This window comes from Lycium barbarum, chromosome 10 (genome assembly GCF_019175385.1).
Source record: "Lycium barbarum isolate Lr01 chromosome 10, ASM1917538v2, whole genome shotgun sequence".
Taxonomy (NCBI): Eukaryota; Viridiplantae; Streptophyta; class Magnoliopsida; order Solanales; family Solanaceae; genus Lycium; species Lycium barbarum.
The window spans coordinates 91,666,524-91,682,290 of NC_083346.1; the positions used below are offsets into that span (position 1 = coordinate 91,666,524).

A 15,767-nucleotide genomic window follows, 5' to 3' on the forward strand; every position below is an offset into this window, starting at 1 on the left:
CAACCTCGAGATCCCCTATTAGATCTTCTTTCAGAGAAGCCCCCGCATATGCTGCCCCTACTTTAAATTGGTTGTCTTTAAGTTTTGCCCTTCGCCTAATACCCCGCGGTTGTGGGTTCGAATCCCAACTCAGTAAAAAAAAAATCGCAAGGCAGAATTTGCATGGGCAGAATTCTGCCTTAATGCAGAAATTTGCAAATTCTGGCCATGTGCAAATTCTGCCTGAAGGGCAAAAGTTAAAAACCACCATTTTGAGGGCCAAAAATTAAAGACCACCCCAGAGAAGGGCAATCCTGCAAATTGCCCATGTTATAACATATATTAAAAAAAAAATAGTTTTTGGGCCTAATACACGCATAAGGGGTACTAGCTAATTAGACGGCCCGTTAGCTAGTCCAATTCTAAACTCTAACCCCAAGTGTTGGAAGATGTGCACTAAAAACATTGCAAAACAACTAGAGTTAGGGTTTATACTTTGCACCAATTAGAGTACTGTATAGGCTGTGAAAATAGGGGATTCATTTGTCACGCGAGAGGATTCCCAACGACTAGTGATTCCAGTCGTGGTTGCTATAGACTATTTACTTCCCCAAAGGAGAAATATTGTAAGACCAAAGACATCTGAATCTGAATACACATCTAAATGACTAAGATGTTGTCTTTAAACCTGAACTTTGAATGATTGAGACTGTTTAATAAGCAACATCTAAATTTTCTTAATTTGTTTATATTTAAACATAATAAGTATAAAATTCAAATAAAAAAGTAATTAAATATAAAAATTTAAATTTAAATAAAATAAAATCATTATTTAATAAAAAAATAAAATTTTCATTTCGCTAGTGATGGTTGAGATGGTTTATAGTGGTGGTGGTGGTTGATACGCTCAAATTACACCTTTAATTAGCGTAAAGTAGACAATGTCAAATATAGTAACCTAACGAGGTTGGGGTCGAATCCCACAGGGAATATGGTGTGCAAAGGTTACTAAACTCGTAGAATGCTTAATTTAGGTCTAATGTCTTAATCCGATGATTTTCGTAAAAGTTGATTTGTGTATGACTAATAGCTAACTAATTGCTTCGGATTGTAGTTTATGGTAAAAGAAACCAAGGTTGTGTCCCCTTTAGATGAAGTGTATGATCATGGGTATTGCTCTCGATATACTTCTAATGGATCGTTTGTATGGATGCACTTAACTTCTATGTGAATCTAGACTATTTTCCAATAAGAAAAAGACTATTTCTTTCTATGCTTTTTCCAAAGATAAGAAACTATGGATGAAAAACGGTTAATTATGCCAAGTAGATTCCTCTTATTCCTAAGTGAATTTATTAAACAAGGTTTAAAGCCTTGAGTTCTTGCTATGTGTTCTTACTAAACCCTAGTTATTTTCCCAAATAAACCCGGGTTTATGGCATTAACTAATGTTTGCAACCACTAACCATATGATGAAAACGAAGAACACATAAACCCTAACAATTCATTATGTGTATATCGCTAACAATCCCCAATCACACCACACCCATCATTGGGTTCACAACCCTAGTAAGGAAATTTAGCTACTCATAGAAGAAGAAGAACAATAAGAAATAATTGAGATCATAATGCTTACGAATGATTGCTTGGAATTGAAGAGAAATTAATTGCAATTGTTTGTAATCCCAAAAGACTTCAAAAACTATGAGTATTTAGTGCTAAGGAAATAAAAGCTGAAATCTGGTGAATTCTATCTTACAAGAAACCTATATCAGGTATTTATAAGAGCCTAAGTCGTGAGAAGTAAAAAGACAAAATTGCCCGTCGGGTTTGTTCTGCGGACCATAAAACCATTATGCGGACCGGCAAATTACTGCCCTTCAACCGTCAAACAGTCTCCTGCACTTTTCTACGCTACTCTTTGATGGACCATAAAATGTTTTGCGGTTCGTATAATTGTTCCGCAGGATGGATCTTCTGTGAACTGCTTACTATGACCGTTCTACGGTACATTTGACGTTCTGCAGAAAGTTCTACGGGCCGTCTAATTGCTCCATCAATCTGCCTTTTTTAATGACTTGTTATTTTCTCCACTTCTTTCCGCATTTTCACAAACTTCTCCAACTTTTGCCATCAAAACACTTAATACCTGAAATGCAATAAAAACGACACGAACTTTCTTGAAAACAAGTAAAACTCTTTGCCAAAAGCGTCACATGTGCCGAAATTACACGGCACATCAACACCCCCAACTTAAAGTCTTTGCTTGTCCTCAAGCAAGTCACAAGACACAATGACTCAACTAAACTCAGATATCACAGAGTAATGATGTCTACAATGGTTTTGACTCCGAACTACAGGCATGTACATTTTTCTTCCAAGGACCACCCTATTTTCTATTTTCAAACCATATGCACAACTCAAGCGTACTACGACTAACAATAATGCTTCAATGCATGACATTACATTATCAGACATATTATGATGCACACAAACGCTACTTTCGGCGGTCACCTCATTTTGATCAATTCTCATCCTTACACCCTCACATCGTCCAAAGAATGTCCCAACACAAATATATACAACAATAATGGGACGGAGATCAAAGATAAGAGAAGAACACTCACACTCACAAAGAAGTTCATATCTACACATGAAAATACCATAAGCTTGCCCTTAGCTTCTATGCTTTCATCTTAGGTTCGTTCAGTTGTGATCACATTAGGACTTGTTTCTGGCTTGTAATGTAGGTTTAGGGACGAGTAGGATACTCTTTGGATATTAGTAACTAACCCTCCTTGAACACTATAACATCTCCTCACCTTAATTTGCCTCTTATTCAACCCCTTCCTTTTCTTTCAAGTTTTCGACCTCGATGTGGTTTTATTCCTAATCAACTTACAATTCTTTTTGTGTTACACTTTTTTTATTTTTTTTTATATGCAACCACCACATCGGATCCCAACTCAAGCTCTACCACCCTCAACTTATGTTTTTAACATCTACTTTACATTTATTTCACCCCTAACTTAGGCATTTTTCCTCATCTATCTAGTAGCATCAAGGAGGGAACGGGTGCGAAGATGGATTTATTTCACAAAGGGTAAGGTTTCATTATTGGCTAGCCAAGAAAAAGGTCAAAAGGCTCAAAAAAGGGAAAACTAGGGATATTTACAATTATATGGTCAGGCTTATTTAGGCAAAGTGACTATTTACTCAAAGAAAGCCTAAGATCATCTCACAACTAAACCAACTGTCGGATTCAAACATGACTAATCGGGAAATTTCTAGATTATACATGCATAAATAGAACAAAACTAACAACTCACACACACACATTGGCATAAGGATGATCATATACAATTATGACCTCTTACGTATTCGTTCGTTACACACAATACCCCAATTACTAATGTCAGACAAAGATTCAAATCATGTCAATCAGTAGCTGTTTCTAAGTATGCATTTTCAGTTTTTCGAGGGGTCCAACATTTTCAACAAACCACAAACAACATGCCACAAGTTCCAGAACACTACCAAATAAGTCAAAACTACTCTATTCTATCTAAGTGACAACCTACACATGCCAGTTTCAACAAAATAAAGCCCCTCAGGAAAAGAACTCTGGCAAAGAAAAGCCGAGGAGGGTCCTAAACACATATATACAATATTCACAAGAAACACATAGCCCACCCCCAACTAAAGATCATGCATTATCCCCAAGGCATGAAAATAAGAAAAATAAAGGGATAGGACTACCTGAAATGCTCTAAGTGTTCTATACGTCCTGAGGTGTGATCACCTCAGTGGTGGTATCCGGTGCCTGCTCTGTTGCTGGAACGGTGGTACCAACATCTGGCTCTATCTGACTCTGAGTGTGTGGTTCCCCCTCGGGACCCGTGGTACTAGCCTCTGTCGGTATCACAACACCAGGCACTGTCACCTCAATAGGAGGAGCATGGCTGGATGAGACCCCCGTAAAATGGGTCTCCTGAAGAGAGCGTCTCTGCACCTTTCTGCCTGTCCTCCTCACTTTCATCCTCCTCCTCATCATCCTCTCCTTCATCCTAGGCCTTTTGCTTATAGCCTGGGGTGGTGAATCATCTCCCAACAAGTTAACAACTGGCAACAGAGTAGCCAAGTCTAGAGTCTGTGCTGGTGGTGGGTTTTTAGTCGCAAGTCCCTCTTTAAACTTCAATGCTAGCACATCTGTCTTTAACTGTATCAAATCCGTGTGCATCGTCCCCAAATTAACTGTGGGGCTTACCTTCTCAAGCTTAACAATTTGCCGCTCAAGTCCATCAATCCGAGAATGCATAGGGCTATGGGAATCCTCCTAAGTCTTTCTTGCGAGCTCCAAGGCTGCTGTCACCCTTTTATCTATAAACCCCTGCAGCTGAGCCATCGAGTTAGCAACCTGGCAGTCTGCTCTATCGGCTTTGACAAATGCATCATGGAAGTTTTGAGCATTAAACTGTATCATAACGCCTCCAGGCAAGACTGTGGATGCTGGGGCCACATGGCTGCTCGGAGGGTTCGGAGTGCTATGAACAACCGGGGAAGCATGGGTGGATGGCCCTGTAGATGAAATCGGGGTACCTGAAGTGGACTGAGCTGTTGTACCTGTGTCAGTCGGCCCCTCCTGCGAAGTCTCGGGGGCTGCCTGCTCATTCACCTGGGATGCTAGAGCAGGTTGTCCAACTGTGAACTCTGTGGTAACATCAATAGCAGTATGAATATCCCTATATTTTCTTTTCCATAGGTCATTCACACTCTTGGCCTGTAACTGATGATGTCGGTGTGCATAGCTATCAAATTTTGCCCATAGGCACAATGTTGTAATGAGGCAAGGATACGCTAGTGATAACTCCTTGGTCAAGGCTCTCTGCTGAATTTGTTGAACCACCAACTCCCCCAAATTTATATTGTACCTAGACATGATAGTAGCTACGAGTATGACCCTCTCAACTGGCAATGTGTTATTTGACTGAGTGGGGTACAATTCGTGGATCAAAACGCTCCACCAAAATTTTCCTTCAATTGACAAGTCTGCTTTCTTCACAGTGGCTGAGGTATTCCTACTCCACTCAGGGGAACCCTTTGCTATAATGAAGCAACCCAAGGAAACTTAGACAACTTGTCTTGTCGATCACCACCTAACCTGTACTTAAGCTCATCCGTGTTCGGCGGTGGTACCTAGTCGGGGCCAAAGTAGAAACAATTGATTGTCTCATTAGAAATATTGATTTTCAGGCCTCGGACTGTCACTTCTTCCAACGGGGGTGGTTTCTTCCTCTTAAGCTGAACCGGCTTGTAGGCATTTTTGACCTCCGTAGCATAATTTGCCTAGAATTCTCAAACTAGAGCCGAGATATATTCACCTAGAGGGTGGCTAATGAAGTTCCACTTATAGTGGTCAAGAGTTGCAAGGATTCATGGAAAACCCTCCAGTCTGTCTAAGCTGGTTTTTTTCTCCTCATGGATGCTCTTCTTCGGTCCAGCCCCCTCTTTCTCTTCAAGCCCCTGGTCATATATTTCTTTGGAGCCTGACACAGAAAATCTGACGCTGTGCTCGGATCTTTCTTTCATTCGGATTTCTCGTATCCTAGCATCTTCCACGTCATCTTCCGCGCTGCTAGAGGATGTTGAAGGAGGGACTTGTACTTGAGAAGAACCCCTAGCTCAGGTGACTCTCGCTGCCGGTGGTTTGTCATCCCCTACTTCAGTAGCCCCTTGGTCAGGCTCATCATGGAGTCCCTGCGACCTTGTGCTGTGTCCCCGCCTCTACCTCTTCCAGTAGTTGGAGCACCTCCTCAAACCTTAGGAGCTATACCTGACTTTCTTGTTGGAATGGAGAGTTAAGCCCAAGCAATCAAAATTCTTTACATAGGCACCTTGTTCTTTTTTTTTCCTGAGACGGCTAGGGTTTGTTTCTAGGAAGGGAAGGGAGGAATTATGTATGGAAAGGAAGTAATAGGGGTTAGTGGGGTGGGATTTTAGGGAGTGAATGGGAGGAATTTTAGGGATTTGTGTTTTAGTGGGAAAGGGAAGGTGGAGGATTTTGAGTTGGAATGGTTTCTTTGTGTTTAAACTTACCCAGCCGCCTTTTGAATACTTATACGTGTGTTAATTACGAATTGAAAAAAATGACCGTCAAATTTTATACGAACCGCAGAAAGTTCTACGGCCCTTTCTATGGTCTTGGTACTTACCTGGGATGATGAACTTGCAACCATTAGACTGTGACACGTTTATGCTTTGTTTGACGGACTGTATAAAATTTTACGGTCGTCAAATCTTGGCGTAAACGCGTCACATTAATCTGGTTTCTCTTGTGCCATTAGACATTCCGTTTTACGGTCTGTCAAAATTTTGACGGTCCATATAACGTACCATATAATAGGAACAATGGGTGATGTTTGTCACCTTTATTCCGCGCTTCCTTTTATGGATCGTCAAAATTTTGATGGACCATAAAAACTGGCGCACAATTTCCATCGGAGTTTTTGCAACTTTTTCTTCCAACTTTTTCATATCCAGCACCAAAACAAACGTTACCCTATGCACATCCTACCTATATTACAAAAATTTCAAAAATAGAAAGACTACACATGGGTTGCCTCCCAAGAAGTGTTTGATTTTACATTGCAGCACGACGGTGTTACCAATTTACTCTTGGTCAGGACTCGTTGAGTCAGCATTCATCCGAAGGTGCTTCAATCAGTAACAATCAATAGTTCTATCTCCAATAACCATCCCATGATAGTGCTTCACCCTCTGCCCGTTCACCTTAAATATCCGCGTTCTATCTTCGAACTTCAGTTCAAGCGCCCCACCTCAAAAGGACGGGACCACCTTGACTTAAGTTTACACGGTAGCAGTTTTAATCGAGAGTTAAACAGTAGGACCAGATTACCCTTGTAGAATTTTTGCTTCAGGATTTTCTTGTCATGATACTGCTTTATTCTCGCTTTATAAAGTGCTGCACTTTCATATGCCTGGTACCAGAATTCATCCATCTCATTGAGTCGAAACAACCTGAGTATGGTCGCCTCTTCCCAATCCATATTCAATTTCTTCAAGGCCCATATAGCCTTATGTTCAAGTTCAACCGGCAGGTGACAAGCTTTTCCAAAAATGATCTTGAAGGGTGAAGTCCCAATCGGAGTCTTAAAAGCATTCTGATAAGCCCATAGAGCATTATCAATCTTGCGGGCCCAATCAATTCTATTTGCATTCACCGTTTTAGCTAGAATACTCTTGATCTCCCGATTGGAGACTTCAACTTGCCCACTTGTCTGAGGATGATAAGGTGTTGCCACCCTATGTTTTACGCCGTATTTCTCCATCAATCCCACGAAGGATTTATTATAAAAGTGGGAACTACCATCACTGATTATAGCCGTCGGAGTACCAAATCGAGTAAATATGTTCTTCTTGAGGAACCCCATGACACTCTAGGCCTCATTGTTAGGTAAAGCCACCGCTTCTACCCATTTTGACACATAGTCCACAGTAACCAAGATATACTTCATGCCACCAGAACTCACAAAGGGTCCCATAAAGTCAATCCCCCAGACATCGAACACCTCCACCTCCATCACGAAATTCATAGGCATCTATTGTTTTCTGCCTATACTCCTTTGCCTCTGACATTGATCACAAGTGTTACACCCCTCGTGTTCGTATTGGTAGAACATATGGTTTCCTATTCGGGTATGCCCTTGGAATAGAGACCTGAGCCCCAATTTGGAGGTAGGAAATGTCTTACCCCGTGTACAAGTGTACCAGCAGATATTACTGGCAATTTATAGAGTTAGAAGTTGAAGGAATCGAATCGACGCGATCTGAATTGAATCAGAAAAATCTGCAGAACACTAGTCATCATTGACGAGTCGTCGACATGTTCGACGGACCGTCGACGTGCGGCGTCGATAGGATCCCGCAACCTTGCATTTGCAGGCACAGGTCGACGGAGCAAGTCGACGGACTGTCGACACGTCAACGGGCCGTCGACCTGCTCGTGGAACCGGACCGCTGTAGCCTTTTTGGCTTCCAAGTATAAATAGGTGGTTCACGACCCTATTTCATATTTTCCTTCTTTCCAAATCAGAAAAACCCTAATATATTCTCTCCCAATATTTTCCACCATATTAGGGAGGATTTGACAAGACCCGGACCCCGTAAACCCGAGCTTGTGAAGAAGAAGGTTGATTTTAGGGTTTCTTCAAGGTTGTGAAGTTTAAGGAGTTGAAGTTGAAGTGATTCTTGAGATTTTTGAACCCTGAAGGTATGTAAATGATTTGTACCCTTGTAATTTAGTTTATTATCAAGAGTTTTAGTGAACTAAGCAAAAGGAAGGTATTTGTGGGAGTGGTAAGTTGATGAAGGACAAGATGGTGACTTGGGGTAATTTTAAGAGATGATCGGGAATGGATTTAAGTATATTTTGATGTATATATTTATGTGTTATCATCGTGTTGTGGGTATTGTGATTGATGTTGGATCGAATGAGAAGATGAAGAGTTGTTAAACTTATAGGGAAAATGTTGCCCATAAATGTTCAAACTCTATTCGTGTTTATAATGATTAGTAAGCGAGGTAAATAGCCTAATTAAGCTCTATGTTATCTTAATTGTAGACTTGCAAGTTCGAGAGGTAGAAGTTGGACGATTGAGTATACTTCAAGGTATGTTCAGGCCATTCTTTCCTTCTTTCGGCATGATCCTATGATATGATCCAATAAGTGAGTAAGCGAGCTTCCATATTACTATACTCTTAGAAGCATTAGATGTACTCCAGTCTTTGATGTTCATGTACCCTATTTATGAGTGATCCTTCTGTTCATGGGTCCAGTCTTATGTAGCTAGTTCCATGCATACAGTTTATTCATGCATTACATTCATTATATATATATATATATATATATATATATTTATGTACATTGACCCGTGACCAGAAGGCGTTATATATGCATATATTAGATATATGTAAAGTATGAGAAGAGATATAAGCGTTATATACGCATTACCACTATGATGATGATATTGATTATGGCCGCAGAGGAGCCAATATGATATGACGAGATGCCATAGAGGCTTATAGGCGTTATATACGCACATACATCAGGAGTTATATACGCACATATATCAGACGTTATATACACACACATATATAGATGCATGACCATCATTGGTAAGCATGCGCATACATATTATGTGCCCACAGAGGCATTGTCAGTTATACAGATTTATGTAGACTTAGGCAGATACTAGTTCATACAAGTACATGCAGTCGGTCATTTCAGTTTATGAGTTCAGATCTTATCCATGATTCTTATGTATCTATATTGTTCTTATGCCTTACATACTCGGTACATTATCCGTACTGACTCCCCGTTGCTCGGGGGTCTGCGTTTATGCCCGCAGGTACAAGAAGATAGACAGGTGGTCCAGCTCAGTAAGACCTCTAGATCTAGCAGTGGTCAGTGCGCTCCATTTAATCTGGAGCTACAGTCAGTTTTGGTATGCCCCTTTTTAGATGTGTATACATATGGGCATGACGGGGCCCTGTCCCGTCCTTTCTACAACTTTTATTCCAGTAGAGGTCTATAGAGAGTTGTATGTATTAGTTAGATGATGTAGTCTTGTCAGCTTCTATTCTTTTGTGTACAGTATATGTAGCAGGATAGCTGGCTTGCACTGTTCTTTTGCATGATGTGTATATATATGCAGATTGTACAGAGTTATGATGTTTCCCTCTTATGAGACTAGTCTATGCCGTTTATGGGCCTTTGAGGTTTAGCAGGTTTCAGATACGTGTTTAGAGGTGTTTGGTCGCTAGAGGTCAGACACTCGTCACGACTCATCGGTTTGGGTCGTGACAACAATGCCGCACCAATAGATTTGTATCATGAAAGATAGTCGGCCACTAATAACCGCATTCAAGAACCTTCGCAGCAGTCTGTTTACCACTATGATGACCCCCAACAGGAGAGTCATGGCATGCCTTTAGAATCGCCATCACTTCACTTTCGGGAACATAACGCCGAATGATGTTGTCAGCGCATGTTCTGAACAAGTAAGGGTCGTCCCAATAGTATTGACGAGAATCCCACAAGAACTTTTTCTTTTGGTATGCTTTGATATCTTGTGGAACTATGCCTGTCACCAAATAATTGGCAATGTCAGCCAACAACCTCTCATCTGGAAACATATCATCTATATCTAGCTCATCAGAAGATCTCCCAGCTTCTTCAAGCCGAGAGAGATGGTTAGCAAACTGATTCTCAGTTCCCTTACGGTCTTTCACCTCAAAGTCAAACTCTTGGAGCAATAGCACCCATCGGATCAATCGTGACTTTGCTTCCTTCTTTTCTATTAGGTATCTTAATGCAACATGATCAGTGTATGCCACGATCTTGAACCCCAACAGATAGGCCCGAAACATCTCAAAAGCAAAAACTATTGCAAACAACTTTTGCTCTGTCACTGTGTCACTCATTTGAGCATCATTCAATGTTCTTCTTGCATAATAGATCAGATGCATGATTTTATTATGTCTCTGGCCAGGCACAGCACTGATAGCAAAGCCACTTGCATCACACATCAATTCGAACGGTAGAGACCAGTTATGAGAAATAATAATCGGCGTTGTGGTCAACTGCTGCTTCAATTCATCGAATACCTTGCGGCACTTCTCATCAAATTTGAACTTAGCCTCTTTTTCAAGAAGCTTACACATCGGGTTAGCAATCTTTGAGAAATCTTTGATGAAACGCCTGTAGAAACCTGCATATGCCAAAAAAATCCGGACACACTTAACTGAGATAGGTGGAGGAAGCTTCAAAATCACATCAATCTTGGCTTGATCGACCTCAATCCCCTTTGCAGAGATTTTATGCCAGAGGACGATGCATTCTTTCACCATGAAGTGGCACTTCTCCCAATTCAGCACCATATTAGTCTCCTCACAACGTTTAAGTACTTGAACCAGATGGCCAAGGCAGTCATCAAAAGAATCACCAACAACCGAGAAGTCATCCATAAAGACCTCGAGAAAGTCTTCCACCATCTCAAAGAATATTGACATAATGCATCGCTGAAACGTAGCCGGTGCATTGCAAAGACCAAACGACATTCTGCTGAAAGAAAATGTCCTATACGGGCAAGTAAAGGTCATCTTCTCTTGATCCTCCAAGGCAATGTTGATTTGATTGTAGCCCGAATAACTATCAAGGAAGCAATAATAAGAACGCCCTGCAAGCCGATCAAGCATTTGATTAATAAAAGGCATAGGGAAGTGATCTTTGCATGTGGCGGTGTTGAGCTTGCGATAGTCCATGCAAACTCTCAATCCGGTTATAGTTCTCGTCGGAATCAGCTCATTCTTTGCATTGGGCACCAATGTGATGCTGCCCTTCTTTGGAACACATTGGACTGGGCTCACCCATTTATTGTCAGCAATCGGGTAAACCACTCTAGCATCTAACCATTTGATGATCTCTTTCTTGACGACCTCTTGCATATTCTCAGTCAGTCTCCCTTGATGCTGTACACTCGGCTTGCTATCCTCCTCTAACTGGATTTTATGTTCACAGATCCCAGAAGGAATTCCCCGAATGTCTGCTATGGTCTAACCAATGGCGCTCCTATATTCACGCAATACCTCTAAAATATGCACAATATGGTCCTCAGTCAGTAGGGCTGAAACAATCACTAGCAATGTATTGTTCAGATCAAGGAACTCGTACTTCAAATGTGATGGGGAGTTGCATAAGCTCCAACTTCGGTGGTTTAATGATCGAAGGCTTTGCTGGAGGAGTTGTTCTATTTTTCAGATCAAGATTCACCTTCTTTGGGTGGTAAGAATATGAACCCAATCCAACAAGCGAGTTAACCGTCTCCACATAACCCTCTATGTCTTCAGCATCAAAGTTCACAAGAATACCAGCCATAGCTTCACCCAAACTCTCTTCTTCCATCTTGAACTCCACCGCTTCATCAATAACATCAAAAGAATCAATCACTGAAATGCTCTCATAAGCACTTTGTAACTTTATCCCCTTGCTTGCTTGAAAATTAACTTCCTCATCATTGACTCGGAACTTGATTTTATTCTTCTCTGAATCCATCAGAGCTCTCCCTGTAGCAAGGAAGGGTCTCCCAGAATAATAGGAATGTCCCGATCAACAACGCAGTCAAGAATCACAAAATCTGCGGGCAACGTAAATTTACCAACCCACACAAGAACATCATCAACCACGCCAACAGGCCTCTTAATAGATCTATCAGCCATTTGTAACCTCATAGTAGTCGGCCTTGGCATCCCCAAACCTGATTGCTTGTATATAGCAAAAGGCATCAAACTAATACTCGCTCCATTATCACACAAAGCATGAGCAAAGTCATGGTGCCCAATAGAACAAGGAATGATGAATTCCCTAAGATCACCCTTCTTCTGGATAGTAGTTGTTGAAATGATGGAACTCACAGTGTGAGTAAAACTCACAGTTTCATGTTGCATCATTTTCTTCTTGGTCAGCAGTTCCTTCAAATATTTAACAAAACCAGGCATCTCCTTGATAGCTTCCAAGAAGGGAAAATTCAGAGACAACTGCTTCAGCTGATCATAAATATTTTCGAACTTAGCATCTTCCTTCTTTTTCACCAACCTCTGAGGAAAGGGAGGTTTAGATTTGAAATGCTGCGCCAAAGGGCGGAGAGCCCCTTTCACAGTTTTCCTGCTCTCTTTATCAGCCTATTTCAAAATCTCTGGAATATCAGCAACCTTCTCGTCAGTAGGATTGTCATCAATAATTGGTGCGTCAGACTGCACCGCTTCCTCTTTATCTATCGGCTCAAGCTCAACAACTTTCTTTTCAACAGCTTGGAGTATTTTACTACTCCGAGTACTGATGGAAAACACCCGGTCTACACTGCCCCTTCCCTATTCTTCGAATTTGGAATAGTGTCACTAGGAAGTCCTCCCTTTTTAGGAGGGTGCTGCTCTCTAGAAATATCACACATCTGTGACTCGAGCTTCTGAATAGCTACTGTATGGGAACCCACTGTCTCTGTTAGCCTTGATAATGTTCTTTCAGACTTTGATTGGTTTGCCAGAACCTTGTCAAGCATTGCTTTAACCCTCGAACTACCTTGCTCTGTTGATTGCCCCTTCAGTGGTATATACGGATTGGAACTCTTGTTCCTAAAATTTTTGCTGTTGTTGTAGCTCCCTTGGTTCGAACCACCATAATTATTATTGTAGTTCCCTGAGTTGTTGTTGTTGTAAGCACCCTGACCCTGCTGAGGTCTCCATTGATTCTGATTCTGGTAACCACCTTGGTAGTTCTGCCTTTGATAACCCCCTTGAGAGTTGTTCACATAGTTTGCATCATCAACCTGCCCAGGAGGTCCCTCGTGAAATGGACTCTCTTGGACTTGGTACATCCCTTTCGGCACACTTGACTCATCTTCGCAAACATTTACCTTCTTGATCTAGGAATCATCAAACTTCTTGGTTAGAAAGGAAATATTTGTTGCAAGCTCAACCAATGTCTGCTGGGTATGTTGATTCTTCTTCACCATATTTTGGATCATTACACTACCATAAGTCACAACATCAGCATTGTTCGAGTGCCAAGCCTGAATATGCATAGTCAGCCTGTCAACTATGTTGGTCACTCTGCGGTAAGATTTAGTCATAAAACAACCATCGGCTGCATTGTTTGCAATTGATTGCGTGTCACTGGATCCAGCCCTTGATAGAACTTCTCCATTAATATGTTCTCCGGAAAACCATGATTTGGAATTTTCTGCAAATACTCCTTAAATCTCTCCCAAGCTTCATATAATTGTTCCCCTGGTCGCTGCTTAAATTCATAGATCTTATCACGAATCTCAGCCTTCTTGCTAGGAGGGTACCATTTCTTGAGGAAGACTGCTGCCACCTCTGCCCATGTAGTAATAGAATTCCGGGGCAGCTTCTCGAACCATGCTCTTGCATCTCCAGCTAAGGAATATTTTACTAGCCTTAGCCGAATATCATCTTGTGAAACATTTTTTTGGATGTGATTAGCACACACATCCACAAAATTCTGCAAATGACGTTGAGGGTCATTATCGGCAGAGTTCCAAAAGTAGCCCTCAAGCTTCAACAACTGGTATAAAGAGGAGTCAATTTTAACCCTTGTAGCTCCAACTCGAGGATGAACAATAGCAGATGCATAGTCCTCCTCAGGAACAAGATCAGCGAAAATATTCTCATCATCTGAATGATTCGCTTGATTATTTAATTGATTCCCCTGGTCACCAACACGTTGGTTTTGCTGATTCTGATTCATGTTCACCTGGTTTATAAGGAATAGCAAGCAAGGTGTGATGGAATAAGCAAAAATACTTCAATCAAAGCAGACACTATTTAGTAATTTCAAAATCGTAGTCCCTGACAATGACGCCAAAATTTGATTTACACCTTTAATTAGCGTAAAGTGGATGATGTCAAATATAGTAACCTAACAAGGTTGGGGTAGAATCCCACAGGGAATATGGTGTGAAAAGGTTACTAAACTCGTAGAATGCTTAATTTAGGTCTAATGTCTTAATCCGATGATTTTCGTAAAAGTTGATTTGTGTATGACTAATAGCTAACTAATTGCTTTGGATTGTAGTTTATGGTAAAAGAAACCAAGGTTATGTCCTCTTTAGATGAAGTGTATGATCATAGGTATTGCTCTTGATATACTTCTAATAGATCATTTGTATGGATGCATTTAACCTCTATGTGAATCTAGACTATTTTCCAATAAGAAAAGACTTTCTTTCTATGCTTTTTCCAATGATAAGAAAGTATGCATGAATAACGGTTAATTATGCCAAGTATATTCCTCTTATTCCTAAGTGAATTTATTAAACAAGGTTTAAAGCCTTGAGTTTTTGCTATGTGTTTTATGGGCGATTTTAATTTAATAACTCATCATAAACTTGAAGGGGATCCTTGGCGTAACTGGTAAAGTTGCTGTCATGTGACTAGGAGGTCACGGGTTCGAGCCATGGAAACAGCCTCTTGTAGAAGTGCAAGGTAAGGCTGCGTACAATAGGCCCTTGTGATCCGTCCCTTCCCCGAACCCCGCACATAGCGGGAGCTTAGTGCACCGGGTTGCCATTTTTTTTAACTCATCATAAACTCTTGCATTAACATCATTTAATCTTGAGTTTCATAGATTTTTCTCAAACTTTTCAAGAACACATGGTGAGCTAAAGTTAGATTTTTAAATTCAAGAGGTAAATTCTTAGCCATATCTTTAAGTATTGTTATAAGTTAAGTGTATAAATCGTATTAATAAGTGCCAACCACCATAAGATTGAGATAATACACAAAACCTAGAAAAAAATGTTTATAAAGTTTGGATTTTTGAATGAGAACAAGATAAATAATGTAATGTCGGGTTCGTTGAGTTGTTTAATGTTTATAATGACTATAACAGCTCGATTAAATAAATATAAAAACAATAATTGAGGATTTGGGCATTTTAGCCATAAGTTGAGTAGCATTTGGATGTTGTTGATTTCAATGGATTGAATTTGATATTTCATGATATAGTTAATATATAATGTGATTCTTTGACGTGATTGAATCGTGTTGGGTTTACGTTAGCTCAAAGAAACAATAGCTGAGTCAAGATGTATCTTCGCTAAAGTCTTTTACTCACAACTTTATACATGCAAGGTATATTTTATAATATTTCAGAATCGTTAATATGTGCTCGAGGTGATGAGCGAGCATGC

General features: G+C 40.6%; 1 non-coding gene across 1 annotated transcript; it reads left to right on the top strand.

The window, feature by feature from the left end:
• The first annotated feature begins 13,775 nt into the window (after positions 1-13,775).
• On the top strand, positions 13,776-13,881 carry LOC132616299 (small nucleolar RNA R71). The gene has a single exon (XR_009573090.1). It is a non-coding gene; the product is annotated as a small nucleolar RNA R71 (small nucleolar RNA).
• The last annotated feature ends 1,886 nt before the right edge of the window (positions 13,882-15,767 follow it).